The following is a 14,026-nucleotide window of genomic DNA, read 5'->3' as shown; positions in this document are numbered from 1 at the left end:
CAATGGCATTCTTCTTCACTGTCAGTCTGGTGTTTAGCCTGGCTGTGACCTGTTTCGCCTTAGCTACCTGTTCCCTTCCAGGGAGGCGGTTTATCCTGCTCAGCTTCTCTCAGCGGTATAAGCATTCTGCAGTTTATTAGCCTCTTTGTCATGTCATCCTCGCTGGCATTTTCCATTTGTCTTGCACAGCTTCTTGGATTTAAAATGAAATGATTAATAAAACAAACAAATATCTCCTGTACCCTTTACACAAAGGAGACAGACATTTGAATGTTTATGTTCTTTATTTTACCAATCCTTTTTCTTTTGGCATATGTTTGCCTTTCTCTCCTGAAGCAAAAAGAGAAATAGCTAGTCAAATGAAACATGAATACATTTAGAAAATCCAAAGAAAAGTCTCAAAATTTAGCATTAGAAGTGAACTAGAAGTACAAAAACCAAGAAATGGAAGAAAGAAATGTTTTAAATGGAGACTAGCCTATATCTTTCTCTTAGTAGTGCTTCCTTTTATAAAACGTATTTATTTCTTATTTTTATTTTTAAGATTTTTTATTGAGTTGAGAGAGAGAGGAAGGGAGGAAGGGATAAAGAGGGAGAAACATTGATGTGAGAGTGAAACATCTATCGGCTGCCTTCTGCACACCCCCTACAGGCATGTGTCCTGACCGGGAATTGAACCGGTGATCTCTTGGGTTCATGGATCGATGCTCAACCATTGAGCCACACCAGCCAGGCATGTACTGCTTCCTTTTTGTGAAAGAATCCCTTTCATGGGAATTTGGATTCTTATCAACAGAAGTATTTGAAAATTAAATGTATTGAATATATTAGCAGAGAAATATTTTTCAATTAGGAATAGGTAAGTCAAATTTAAACTCCAGGTGTATGCTCTCTCTATGTGGCGAATAGACAGGTATGGATCCAAGGGAGGTTGTTGAACATGATTGTGAACCTACTAATTTATTAATTCGTACTTTGGCTGAAATGCAGAACTTGAATATATTCATTTTCCTGAAGCTGTCTCATAAAGACAGAATAATAGTTCAGCGTGTTGCTTAGGCGACACTTATGTAGTGAGAATATCAGCAGGAGGGAAACAAAGACACCGCTAAATGTAGCTTTTTCTCCTGGAGCAATTCAATATGTAAACTGTTGCTGTTACAAAATTTATAATCAAAACAATGATATAATATGATAACTATGAAACTCTATTTTAGAGGACTATTTGCATATTTGTCCCTGTAAGCTCTTAGTGACACTTTTTAAAGCAATATATCTATTCTATGTATTTAGAAACTAAGTTTAAATTATATACATGATTGCAAATTTTCAATTTCTTATTTTTTGTTTCATGTTTTAAGATAACCTTAAAATTTTGATCCCCCCACCCAGTCATACTGCTTTCCTTCATATGAGTATTTTGGTTATCTCATTAGATATCGAGGCTGATAATACTCCACGCAAAGAGAATTTGAGAGAAAATGTTCCACTCACACAAGAACTCCTGGAGAGAGCAGAGTGCACCTCAGCAGCTTCAGTCTGGCTTGGGCCGAGCAGAGGGAATGTGCTGGGCCTTTGTAGTAGTTAGGGGTTAGAGCTGGAAACAGTTCCCATCTACTTGGTCTGGAGATTTGTGTGGCTTAAAATTCCCATGGGTGTGAAAGAAGGAGGTACAAGATGGCCATATATATATATATTGATTTCGGAGTAGAAGGGAGAGGAAAGAGACATAGAAACATCAGTGATGAGAGAGAATCATTGATTGGCTGCCTCCTGCACACCCCACTGGGGATGGAGCCTGCCACCTGGACGTGTGCCCTGACTGGGAATCAAACCATTGTGACCTCCTGGTTTATAGGTCTACTCTCATCCATGAAGCCATGCTGGCCAGGCAGTATGGACTTTTTTTAAAAATTCTTTATTATTTAAAGTATTTACATGAGTATCCTTTTTCCCCCCCATTGACCTCTCTCCCACCACCCTCTCCCCCAAGCACAAGCCCTCACCCCTACCCCTACTGTCTGTGTCCATTGGTTTTGCTCATATGCATGCATGCAAGTCCTTTGGTTGATCTCTTACCCCCTCACCCTCCGTCTTCCCTCATAGGTTGTACAGTCTGTTCAATGCTTCTCTGTCTCTGGATCTGTTATTGTTCATCAGTTTATGTTGTTCATTATGTTCCACAAATGAGTGAGATCATGTGATATTTATCTTTCTCTGACTGGCTTATTTTGCTTAGCATAATGCTCTCAAGTTAGGATGGACCTTTTTAATCACCCTGTCCACGAGTGTAGCCAAAGGGGAAAGGGAGAGCAAAGCTTAAAGAGAAGTCAGCACCAAACATCACAAATGTGGTCAGGCTCTTTATTGCAATGGGAATATTCTAGTGATAAAATTCTTAATTACATTCAAGTAACCACTGAATGCCTACCTTAAGGCATGCCCTATACACTGTACAAAGTCTATGTTCTGCTGCAAGGAGACAAAGAAGCTAAAGAACAAATTTGTCCTTGAATTACTTATATTCTAATTAGAAAGGTGAGGCAAAAGACTTAAAAAGCACTGCAGTTGATATAAGCACTATAAATGCCAACAAAGGGGGAGGTGGTGAAACTTTATAATTTCTTTTTTGTGTTGAAACTTTATAATTTATCTTTTGAATTGATAGAATAGATGCTTCCACATTTCTCTTCTTTCTTTCAAAAATTAGAGGCTAATCTAATTCTTAAGTGTGTATTTCTTCCAGATAGCATCAGAACTCCCCAAGCCATTGCTATTTATATGGATTTCATAGAATATTTTTGAGAGAATTAATATTTTTTTATTTATTTTTCTTCTTCCACCCACCACCAGCCCCAATCGAGAATTAATAATTCTTAAAATATTGAATATTCCCATCCATGATCATAGTATATACCTATATAGTCATCATTATAGCTCTCAGTAAAGATTTATAGTTTCTTCATACATATTTCATTGTATTTACTCATACACTTTTACAGAGTTTTGTGTATATTTGTCAGTGTGTGAGCATGTGTGTGTGCACACTGTCATGAATTATTTTATTGTATTATATTTTTAATTAGTGATTATAGGTACATAAGGAAGTTATTGATGTTTGATATATTTTTTGAATGACCTCATTAATTCTGGAACTTAAATATTGATATTCTTTCTTTGTAGTGTATTCTCTTGCATTTTTCATATAGATATTGATATATCAAAATTATCACTTAACTATAATACTTTATATTGTTGTAAAACTTTAAAAAACTTCTCTTGAGACATCTTGGAGCACGTCCAACCAGGTATATACTCTAGAGCCCTGTGTGCTTTGAAGGCGATCACCTTGGAGGGAGGATGTCAGACAGTCTGCACATCAGAGACACAGAGGTGCGGACTCTCCCTCCACAGGAGAGCTTCAGCCATGCTGACCTGGCCTGGAGCTGACCTGCAAACCCTGCCACACAGGACACACTACTTTACAGCTCTCCTCTAATGCATTCTTTCCTATTTCTCCTGAATTTGATGTTAGTTCACCACTGACATGTGGTATTCCTAGCTCTTGGTGGAGGGCACCCCACGCAGCAGTATTAGGGACACATCCTTCAGGCCAAGACCTCACCTGGCTGGGGTCTGCAGATGGATTTTCAGTGGGGGCCAGCAAGGCCACAAAACTTATGATTTGTAGAACAGGTATAAATATGTCAACATGCAAAGAAAATTTTCAGAAATTTCTTCATCTTTTTATTGACCCTCTGGCTAAAGAAGAAGAATGTGTTTCCATAGATATTGTTGAACCTCTGTACATGTAACTACTTGAGAATTTTAATATTATTAAGGATCCATTTTTAAATGTAGGCTATGCACACATAAAGTCATTTAACAGAAATCTCTACAGACAGTTCATCTGCTACCCACAGGAAGTTACCCCAACTTTTAAAAATGCTGTCAATGAGATCTTCTTTGATATTGAACCTGACCGAGTCTTAGAAGATCTGATTCAAGTAGGACCATTCAATGTGTTGAAGACTAAGAATATGAGAAACCTGAATCCAGAAGACATTGACCAGCTCATCACCATCAGTGGCATGGTGATCAGGATGTCTCAGCTGATTTCAGAGAGGCAGGGAGCCTTCATCTAGTGCTAGGTGTGCACCCACACTGCCCTGGTAGAAATGGACCGTGGCTGAATCGCTGAATCCTGCCTGTGTGAATGCTGCTGCACCACCTACAACATGGCACTGGCCTACAGCTGCTTCGTGTTCCCTATTAAGCAAAAACTCAAACTTTGAGTCTCCTGAAAATGTGCCTGCAGGACAGATGATCACACTGCCATCCTTTTACTCACAATGATCTTATTGACAAGGTTCAACTTGGAGACAGAGTGAACTTTAAAGGCATCTATTGAGCTGGTGCTGGTGAGGCAGTCCCAGGGTGAGTAATGTGAAATCTTCTACAAGACCCACATTGATGTACTTATTGCAAAATGGATGTAAAACATCTGTATGAAGAAGCAGAACAGAAACTTTTTCAGAACAGTATGTGGAATTGCTTAGGGAACTTTCCAGAAAACCAGACATTTATGAGAAACTTGCTTAAGCTTTGGCTCTAAGCATTTAAGAACATGAAGATTTATAAAAGGGAATCTTGCTTCAGTTTTTCCAGAAAACAAGGAAATATTTTAGTCACACAAAGAGGGGCAGACTTCGTGCTGACATCAACATCCTGCTGTGCAGTGACCCTCAGACCTGCAAGTCTCAGCTGCCCCAGTACATGTACAACCTGCTCCTCTGGGACCAGTACACATCTGAGAAGTGCTCCAGTGCAGCCTATCTAGGAATATATGTAGAAAATGATCCCAGGATGAGGCAGCTGGTCCTATAGATTGGTGTCTTTGTCTTGAATGACAGTGGCATCTGCAGTATTGATAAGTTTGAGAAGAGGATAGTACAAGACTAGTATTGCATGGAATCATGGAATAGCTGACTCTCTTCATTGCAAAGGCTTAGATTATTTATCAGCTCCATGAACTCACCTGCATCTAGGCAGTAGCAAATCCTACTGAGTCTCAATGGAATCCAAACAACAACAACAATGCAACAACAACAAAACTACCATAGAAAATATCCAGCTATGTATCAGATGTCCTCTTAAAAGGCCTGAGCACAAGCTCTGGCCAGAGTGACTCAATGGTTAGAGCATTGGAAGGGTTGTGGGTTTGATTCCCTATCAAGGGCACATACCTGGGTAGCAGGTTTGATCCCTAGCATATGGGAGGCAACCAATTGATGTGTCTTTCTCAGATAGATGCTTTTCTCTCTCCCTTCCTCCCTCCTTTCCTCCCTTCTTTAAAAATCAATAGAAAAAAATATTTTCAAGGGAGGATTAACAAAAAGTAGGGCCTTAGCACAGTCTCACTTGCTTGCAGACATTCACCCTAAGTACCAGAGAAAGGATACCATCTCAAACAAATGAAGAACCAAATTGTCTGGCTTTAGGGCAAGGGCTAGATGGGCAACTCTCTTGGGAACTAAAGTGCTATCAGGCACTATTCTTTTGTTGTGCTCTTTCCCCCACAACATAGCCTGCAAGCATAGTTGGGTGCTAAATCTGAGTCTCCATCAACCTAGCTAACTGCTCTCACCCCATGGTGGTGATTTTTTTAGATTTCACTTTACCTAATTCATTTTCCCAGCCCAAACCTCTTTCAGAGGCTAACCCACACAAGTGGCTGGCCTGGCATCATGCTATGGACTTTCCTAAAACTCATTGATAGGGAATTTTTGGACTGGAACCCGGATTCTTTGTCCGCTGGAGTCGAAGAATGAATCTACGAACAGAGGGTAGTATAGCAGAGGAGATTTATTGAAGAACAAGTACAGACTCTCACATGGGGAGAAGGCTAGTCCCACAGAATGGACTCTCACGTGGGGAGGGGGACAGGGTCCCACCAACTTCCTGTTTCCATGGTTTATAAAGGCTATAGTTCCCGTGCCCTGATATCCCCTCTGATTTGTCAATATTCCTTCAATTTGGTTACTATTACTGACTCCTGAACTCAAAGGTCAAATACCACATGGAACATGTGATGCCCTCCTCCCTCACTGTTCTTTTCTTTCTGGGCTTTCTTCCTCCTTTATTTTGCAAATATAGACCTTTTTTGGCTACTTCCAGTTCCCTTGTCTTATGTAAATGCAACTGTTGCTGCTCCCTTGTCTTATGGAGATGTAACTGCATCTGGCTTCCTTGTGTTGTAGAAATGTACCTTCTCCCCATCTATAGCCCTATGTTTTTTTTCCATGGACCCCAATTCTAAAAAGTCCCTAAGCCTGCCTATATCCCCCTAAAATTCCTGTTTCACCACCAAAGGTCCACAAATGCCAAACAAGTAGCAACCGATCCCCTCATGCCCTGTGGCTCTTGCTAAGTGACTCCAGTCCCAGCCCTAGTGGCAGCCAGCCTCGATGCACAGCATAGCCACTCACAGGCTCTACCAAGCCCAGTGCAGGCAGTTACAAACCACAGATCACTTTGTACCTCTGATCAGGTGGCCCAGGGCTGGACAATAGTCAGGGACTGTGTTTGGCCCATGTCAGAGCTTCTCCCAAGAGACCCCAGAACCAACACTCCTGGTGACTGGCTTCAGACATCACCAAAGTACCACTTAATTAGTCACAAAGAGCAACCCAAAGGGTTTTGTTGTGTGTTTTTTTTTTTTGGACTTGGCAGGTACTAAAGTCTTGCTGAAGTGAATCCTACTCCATGGGGTCAGCCCCTGCACAGCTTGTCCATTGAAGACACAGGCAATCCTCATAGCCAGTCAGCCCAAAGGTCACTCCCACACCCACTGATGTACCAACAGCAGTTAAGGATCAACTACAACAATAGAACATACTCAACACACACAAGGGACATCACTGGAGCACCCTGCTCAGGGGGATAGAGAGACTGTGCCATTAGACCACACAGGATATCTACTATATAAGGCCACTCTGCCAAGACCAGGAGACATAGCAGATGTACCTAATCCATAGGAAAAACACTGGGAAGCAGCCAAAATAAGGAGACCCAGAAACATATCCCAAAGAAAATAACAGGGCAAAACTCCAGAAAAAGAACTAAACAGAATAAAGCCTAATCATCTACTGTATGCAGAATTCAATACACTGGTTATAAGGATGCTCAATGAACTTAGGAGAAGAGGTGATCTCAATGAGAACAAAGAGATAGGAAACAAAGATATAGGAAATATAAAATAGACCTATTCAAAATGTAGATTATAATAACAGAAATGAAGAATACATTAGATGGAATCAACATCAGATTAGATGAAGCAGAGGATTGGATTACTGATTTAGCGACAAGGTAGCAGAAAACACCCAATTGGAACAGCAAAAAGAGATAATAATTAAAAAATGAGGATAGTTTAAAGGATCTTTGGGACATCATCAAGCATAGCATCCTTTGCATAACAGTGGTACTAGAAGGAGGAAAGAGGGAGTAAGGGATTAAAAACCTATCTGAAGAAATAATGACTGAAAACTTCTCTAACCTGGTGAAAGAAATGAACACAAATACAGGAAGTGCAGGAAGTCCCAGACAATATGAACCCAAAGAGGCCCACACCGAGACAGATCATAATAAAAATGCCAAAAGAGAGAATCCTAAAAGAAGCAAGAGAAAAACTTTTAGTTACCTGCAATGGAGCTCTCATTAAGACTGTCAGCTGATTTCTCACAAGAAACATTTCAGGCCAGAAGGGATTGGCATGAAATATTTAAAGTGATAAAGCACAAGGATCTACAACCAAAATTACTCTACCCAGCAAAGCAATCATTTACCTTCAAAGAAAAGATAAAGAGCTTTACAGATAAAAGAAAACTGAAGGAGTTCATTATCACCAAACTAGTAGTACAAGAAATGTTAAAGGGACTTCTCTAAGAAGAAAAATAATAAAATATCAGAAAAAATTCTCACTGACAATGGCAAACAATAAAAGTAGTGGATCAACAAACACTAAAGTTAGTACAATGGTTAAAAGGCAAGAGTATGAAGACCATTTGTATTTACAATACATTCAGGGATACACACACACACAAACAAAAGTAAAAAAATAATGACAAAAAACCATAAATGTGGAGGCAGTGAGTAAAAATGGCAATGCGGTAGTGATTTTAGAATGTGTTCAAACTTAAGCAACTATAAACTTAAAATAGACTACTATATACACAGTTTGGTATATATGGAGCCCACACACAAAAAAAAAAAAATTGAGAGAGAAATTCATTCAAGAAATAAAGAGAAAGGAATCCAAACACAACACTACAGAAATCCAACATACAACAGAAGAGAGCAAGAGAATAAGAACAGAGAACAACTACGAAAACAATCAGAAAATAATAAAATGACAGTAACTACTTACTTAATAATTACTGCAAATGTAAATAAATTAAATGTCCCAATCAAAAGGCAAATGAATAGAGAAGAGGTGATACATACATACAATGGAATATTACTCGGCCATAAGAAAGTAAAATTTTATCATTTGCAACAAATGGGTGGACCTAGAGGGTATTATGCTAAGTGAAATAAGTCAGACAGAGAAAGACAAAAAACATGATTTCATGTACATGTGGAATACGAAAAAAAAATAAATGAATGAACAAAATGGAAATGAATTCATAGATACAGAGAACAAACTGATGATTGCCAGATGTGAATGGATTTGTGGGACTGGATGAATGAGGTGAGGGATTAAGAAGTACAAGTTAGGAGTTGCAGAGCTGTCAAGGGGATGTAAAGTACAACATAGGGAATAATATTGTAATAACTGTATATGGTGTCAGGTGCAAGCAAGATTTATTTCGGGGATCACTTCCTAAGTTACATAAATGTCTAACCACTATGCTGTATACCTGAAATTAATATAACATTGAATGTCAACTGCAGTTGAAAATTAAAATAAAACAAATAAACAAAAAAAGAAAATATTCAGCTACCTTACATGTTATTTTACATAAGGTTCGATTTGATCTTCCTCATAGTGGACCCTCAGTTTGAAGCTTGTAGCAGGCACCTGGCTCACTGCCCTGTGACTGTATTACCAAGGGAAGGAACAGGTGGAGGAGGCATTCATGGACATGGCAGTGCTCAGGGACTGCATGGCTTACACTCACAGCCCAGCCATGCCTTGGCTGAGCCAGGAAGCCAGCAGCTCTCATGGAAGCGTATGTACACATAATCAGTAGTAGCTGAGAAATGGTGTCTGCATTAACTTGAGAGCTGGAATTATTAATCGCCTTCGCAGAAGCCACACTGAAGTGTGATTTTCAAAGCGGAAGCACCTCTGAGAAGCTCTCTAAGAGTCTGTCGGCTACTGACCCCTGAGCTGGTATTTCTATTCTTGCTACAGGAATTAGTGTTGCCTCTCCTAAATGGAAAGGAGACTTAGCCGAGGCATTGAAACAACATATTTTATCTAAGGGTAAAACAACAGTTTTGAAATACTCACAACGTTAAAGATATCTGGGGACAACCTGGCATAGCCATTGCCAAAGCTATGTTTGAGGAAGCAGTGCGTGCCCTGGCTGATGTTGGCTTTTTGACAGTGCCAGAAAACGGTTCCATTGCTCGGAAGCTCTGTGCTTAGTGCTGTGTTCTATTCATCTACACTTGGCGATGCACTGCTTCCATTTAAGTGCAGCATTCGGGCCAATCAGCTGCTGCCATTGCCACCAATAGAAAAAATTCTTAAAATCATTATTTGGCTCCATACAAATTTCTAAACTGGGTTCAATTTTCTTAGTGACGTATTTGACCCCTCCCCCCATTTTAAATAAAAATACTGTGCTAATTAACAACATATACAGTAGAGATAATTTTCTTAAAGTGCCCTTTTGTTGGGGGTGGGGGTAGATCAGGGCTTATAATCTGCATGTACATACAGATAGCAGGATGTCAGTCATTTTTGAAGATGGCAGTGTGGGCCGTGTTTTTCCTGTTAGACTTCCTAATGGCGATCACCCATGTGCTTGGGGTTTGTAATATGAGATAAGCCCTGCCAGAGCACTCGAATATAATTCCTTCAAGCAGCTTGTTTGCATGTCTGCCATAAGATTAGAAATGAGTGACTGGAAATTATTAGTTTCTAGGTTAACTTTGCCACTTTATTCTAATATATAAAAGGTTTTCCTAAATGAATGATAGGGAAAATTTAATTTATTTGTTGCCCCTATAACAGTGATGGCGAACCTATGACACGCATGTCAGAGGTGACATGCAAACTCATTTTTTTGGTTGATTTTTCTTTGTTAAATGGCATTTAAACATATAAAATAAATATCAAAAATATAAGTCTTTGTTTTACTATGGTTGCAAATATCAAAAAATTTCTATATGTGACACGGCACCAGAGTTAAGTTAGAGTTTTTCAAAAGGCTGACACGCCGAGCTCAAAAGGTTCATCATCACTTGTTTCTTGAGCCCATTTCTTGAGTGTAAGAAAAATATTACACTCAAAATGTGTGATTACATATAAAAGCAGTGACATTTTCTGTGAATTATACATTAGTAAGCCATTCGCTTCTACCTCTGTGATTTTCTAAATAAACTCTCTCTTATAGTTTGAAACCAGATAAAAACTTTTCTTGACTAAGTGCTTTAGCTTTCATTTTTAAATTTGTACAATTTTAGTTTAATAAAAATGCCACAGATGTTTTGTTATTAAGTATACTAAGGGTATTATTTGAAAAGATATTTTTAAAATATTCTGTAAAGAATGTATTCTATTTTTGTTTTACTGTATTTTATACTTTTTTTTTTTGCTTTTAGCAGCTTATACAATTTTAGAGTAGCAAGGTAAAATACTGTTAATCTTACTTATTTTCCCCAATTATAAGGCAGAGAAAACCGAGACTCAGAAAACTTAAATGACTTGTTAAGCGTTGGTTATACAGCAAATTTGTTTTAAATGACATGTTTTCTGGCTTCCAATTCTGTGTTCTGTATACCATACCATTTACCCTTTTTATTGTTCATGGCAGAAGTAAACATGTCACTACTGTCAAAATCATTTGGTTAAAGAAAACACACACATACACCAACAAATCAGGGGCATATACATCAGTGTTAATATTATATAAACAATATCCTTGTTTTAATATGGCCTTTTCAAATGCTCTGGAGTTGGAGTGTACATTGATGAGGCAGCAAGAGGACTATTTCAAAGGCTCAGACTACATTTTGAAAAGCTTTTGTGGAAAAAAGTTTATTTGCACATATATGCATGTTTTGGTTTATTAATTATAAGACGCTGCATTTAATTGTACCATGCATTTTAGTAAGGAGTTTTCATATATAATTTAAATTTGATGATGTTGCATGCTCTACAATAAGCATTTAAATCTTTGACATTAAATAAGTAAAACAAGTAAAAGGTGAACTTCTCTGGAAGAGAGCAGGAGGGGAGCTCCATTATTACCACCATAATTTGTTTTCAAAGCCACAATTTGAAAACCACATCCCGGGGGCATTTCAAAATCAGCTTAATCTGTACAGATTGGCCATTTTTCTTACAGATTGTGGAATGGCATTACACCCATGCAACACGGGCAGTTTATCTTTATTTGTAGACTTGTTCTATGATTAAATGACAATCATTTTCTATTTTTTCTTACTGTTAATATTGAAATGGTTTCCAAGAGTACACTTTGTTCATTCATGAATTCATCACTCTTTTAGCACATATTTATCAAATGCCTAGCGTGTGGAACGTATTATTCAAATTCTTGTATGTGATTATCTGAAAAGGAATTTAGAGCCTAGTGTTGGCTAAGTATACAAAAACCAATACTCTAAGGAGAGACAACAAAGGCCCCAAATGTGCTCAGAATGTGATCCTGTGGAATCTTAGGAAAGGCCATGGTGCAGTGTGAACACACTCAGGTCCCTGCTTCATGGCTGAGGGACTCTTGCTCAGGACAGCACACAGCCCAGCCCCCTGGTCCAGGAACTGTCCTGTCCAGGGCAAAGGGAGCTCTCCACTTCCTTTCCAGAAAAGCATGCACTCAATGGCTGGTCATTGCAGAGCCAGAAAGATCAGAGCCCCTTGCCTCCATCTGTGATAACTCCAAAAAGTTATTGTAAAGTAACTAGAGACTGGACATGGGATCAACTGAGCTGCTGCTGTGTTTGCATTTATTTCCCCCTCCCTCTGCCCAACCCCTCTTTTCTCACTCTCTTGCAGATACTTTTCTAGGAGGGCTACAGGTAACTCTCCTGCACACAAATCTACGTTTGAGAGCTGTTTCCTGGGGAACCTGATCCCAAACAGAGAAATTAGATTAGAAAAAAAGTACATGGAACTGATAGCATCTCAATACAAATTTGAAAATTACCAGTTTTGAGATCGGTAAAGCTATGGAGAAGAACATACATCAGGTGGTGGGGGCACACCAGCTGACATATCTATTGGAATAAAATATGTGGACAATGAGAAAGATGGATTAAAATACTTGAGTACACAAAGTACATAGGGAAAATAGTTTGAACTGGAAAGAAATTTAGGAAAGGAATTTATTTTCTAGGTAAGTGAATGACTAAAAAATTTCTGAGCATGGGTCTGACACAATCAGAGCTAAGTTTTAGAAAGAATATGCTTATATCTTTTGTTCTATGATTCAAACAAAAACTAAAAAAAAAAAATATTACATTTAAAATATATGATTATATATAAAACCAGTGACATTTTCTGTGTATTCTGCACTAGCAAGCCAATTAAGATTTGATAGACCCTTCAATAAAAAGCAAAACAAAACAAAACAAAACAATTTGCTAGACCCTTAAATCCACATTGGCTTACATAATCAATTTCTGTTAAATCCTTTGCAGTAATTATTTTCAATGCTGAATGTGGGAAAATATAATATAACAACATTTGTGGCAGGATCTCAAGTCTCTTAATACCAATTCATTTTCTCATATTGAAACAGTTTGATAAATATATCTAAAAAATATCTTGGTACATGTTGATATCTGAAAGAGTATTCTTTAAAATGGCAAAATATTGAAATTATTGTAATTCTTATATGGCAATCTATTCATTCAACAAATATTTATTAAATACTACCATTTGGTGTACTGTGAAATCACAGAATAAGGAATCAAAATAGAAATATCAAAAATAATTACAAGTGTGATCAGTCATCCAAAAGGGGAAACACCGACTGTTCTGGAAATATGTGACTGGAGAACCTACTTTAGGTGTAAGAGTGACAGATAAGTGGAAATGTTTAAGATGAGTAGTCATTAATGAGGAAAAGAAAGAGAGGAGCATTCTAGAAATGTGGGAGGAAGAATGTTTTATGCAGGGCATTAGAATGATAGCAGGCTCACAGTAAAGGGAGCTTGTCACATTTAAACAGCCTATATAATAAAAGAGAAGCATGTAAATTGACCGCCCCTCTTCTAGGCTCACCAGCCAATCAGGAGTGAGTATGCAAATTAACCCAACAAAGATAGCAGGTTAATTTGCATACACAGGCACCGAGCGGCCTGGGTCCAGGGAACATCCTTGGGACCCAGGCCACTCCTAGCCTGTAGGCCTGTGCGTAGGCCCTGAGTGTCCGGGTTCCCAGAACACCCCCGGCCATTCCGGGTCTACAGGCGTAGGCGCCAAGTGGATGTTCTTGCCCCATGGCTACTTGTGTGTGCACTGGGCTGGTTGCCGGCCTTGGGGTGTGTGGAGACCTGGCAGCTAACGTGCACGTGGCCCAGGGTCTCTGCAAGCCCCCAAGCCCGGCGCCCACAATGCGGGGCTGGCTGCTGGCCTCGGAGGCATGCCCCCAGTGGACACAACACTGGGGGTCCTTTGTGCATGAGCTGCAAAGGAAACACCTTTTCTTTTCTTTTTTTAAAATATATTTTATTGATTTTTTTACAGATAAGAGGGGAGAGGGATAGACAGTTGGAAACATCGATGAGAGGGAAACATCGGTCAGCTGCCTCCTGCACACTCTCCACTGGG

The 14,026-nt window shown here is 39.0% G+C and overlaps 1 protein-coding gene and 1 pseudogene across 3 annotated transcripts in view; both read left to right on the top strand.

The window, feature by feature from the left end:
• GRID2 (glutamate ionotropic receptor delta type subunit 2) overlaps positions 1-14,026 on the top strand; it is a 1,396,175-nt gene that overhangs the window by 814,060 nt on the left and 568,089 nt on the right. The gene's annotated exons all lie outside the window — the stretch shown is intronic.
• LOC138999050 (DNA replication licensing factor MCM4 pseudogene) lies at positions 3-9,652 on the top strand (annotated as a pseudogene).

The sequence above is a fragment of the Myotis yumanensis genome, unplaced genomic scaffold (assembly GCF_028538775.1).
Source record: "Myotis yumanensis isolate MYYU_CA2020_CCGP unplaced genomic scaffold, mMyoYum1.0.hap1 SCAF_1, whole genome shotgun sequence".
Taxonomy (NCBI): domain Eukaryota; kingdom Metazoa; phylum Chordata; class Mammalia; order Chiroptera; family Vespertilionidae; genus Myotis; species Myotis yumanensis.
The sequence above is the reverse complement of the archived record's forward strand: the minus strand, read 5'-3'. Positions and strand labels throughout refer to the sequence as shown.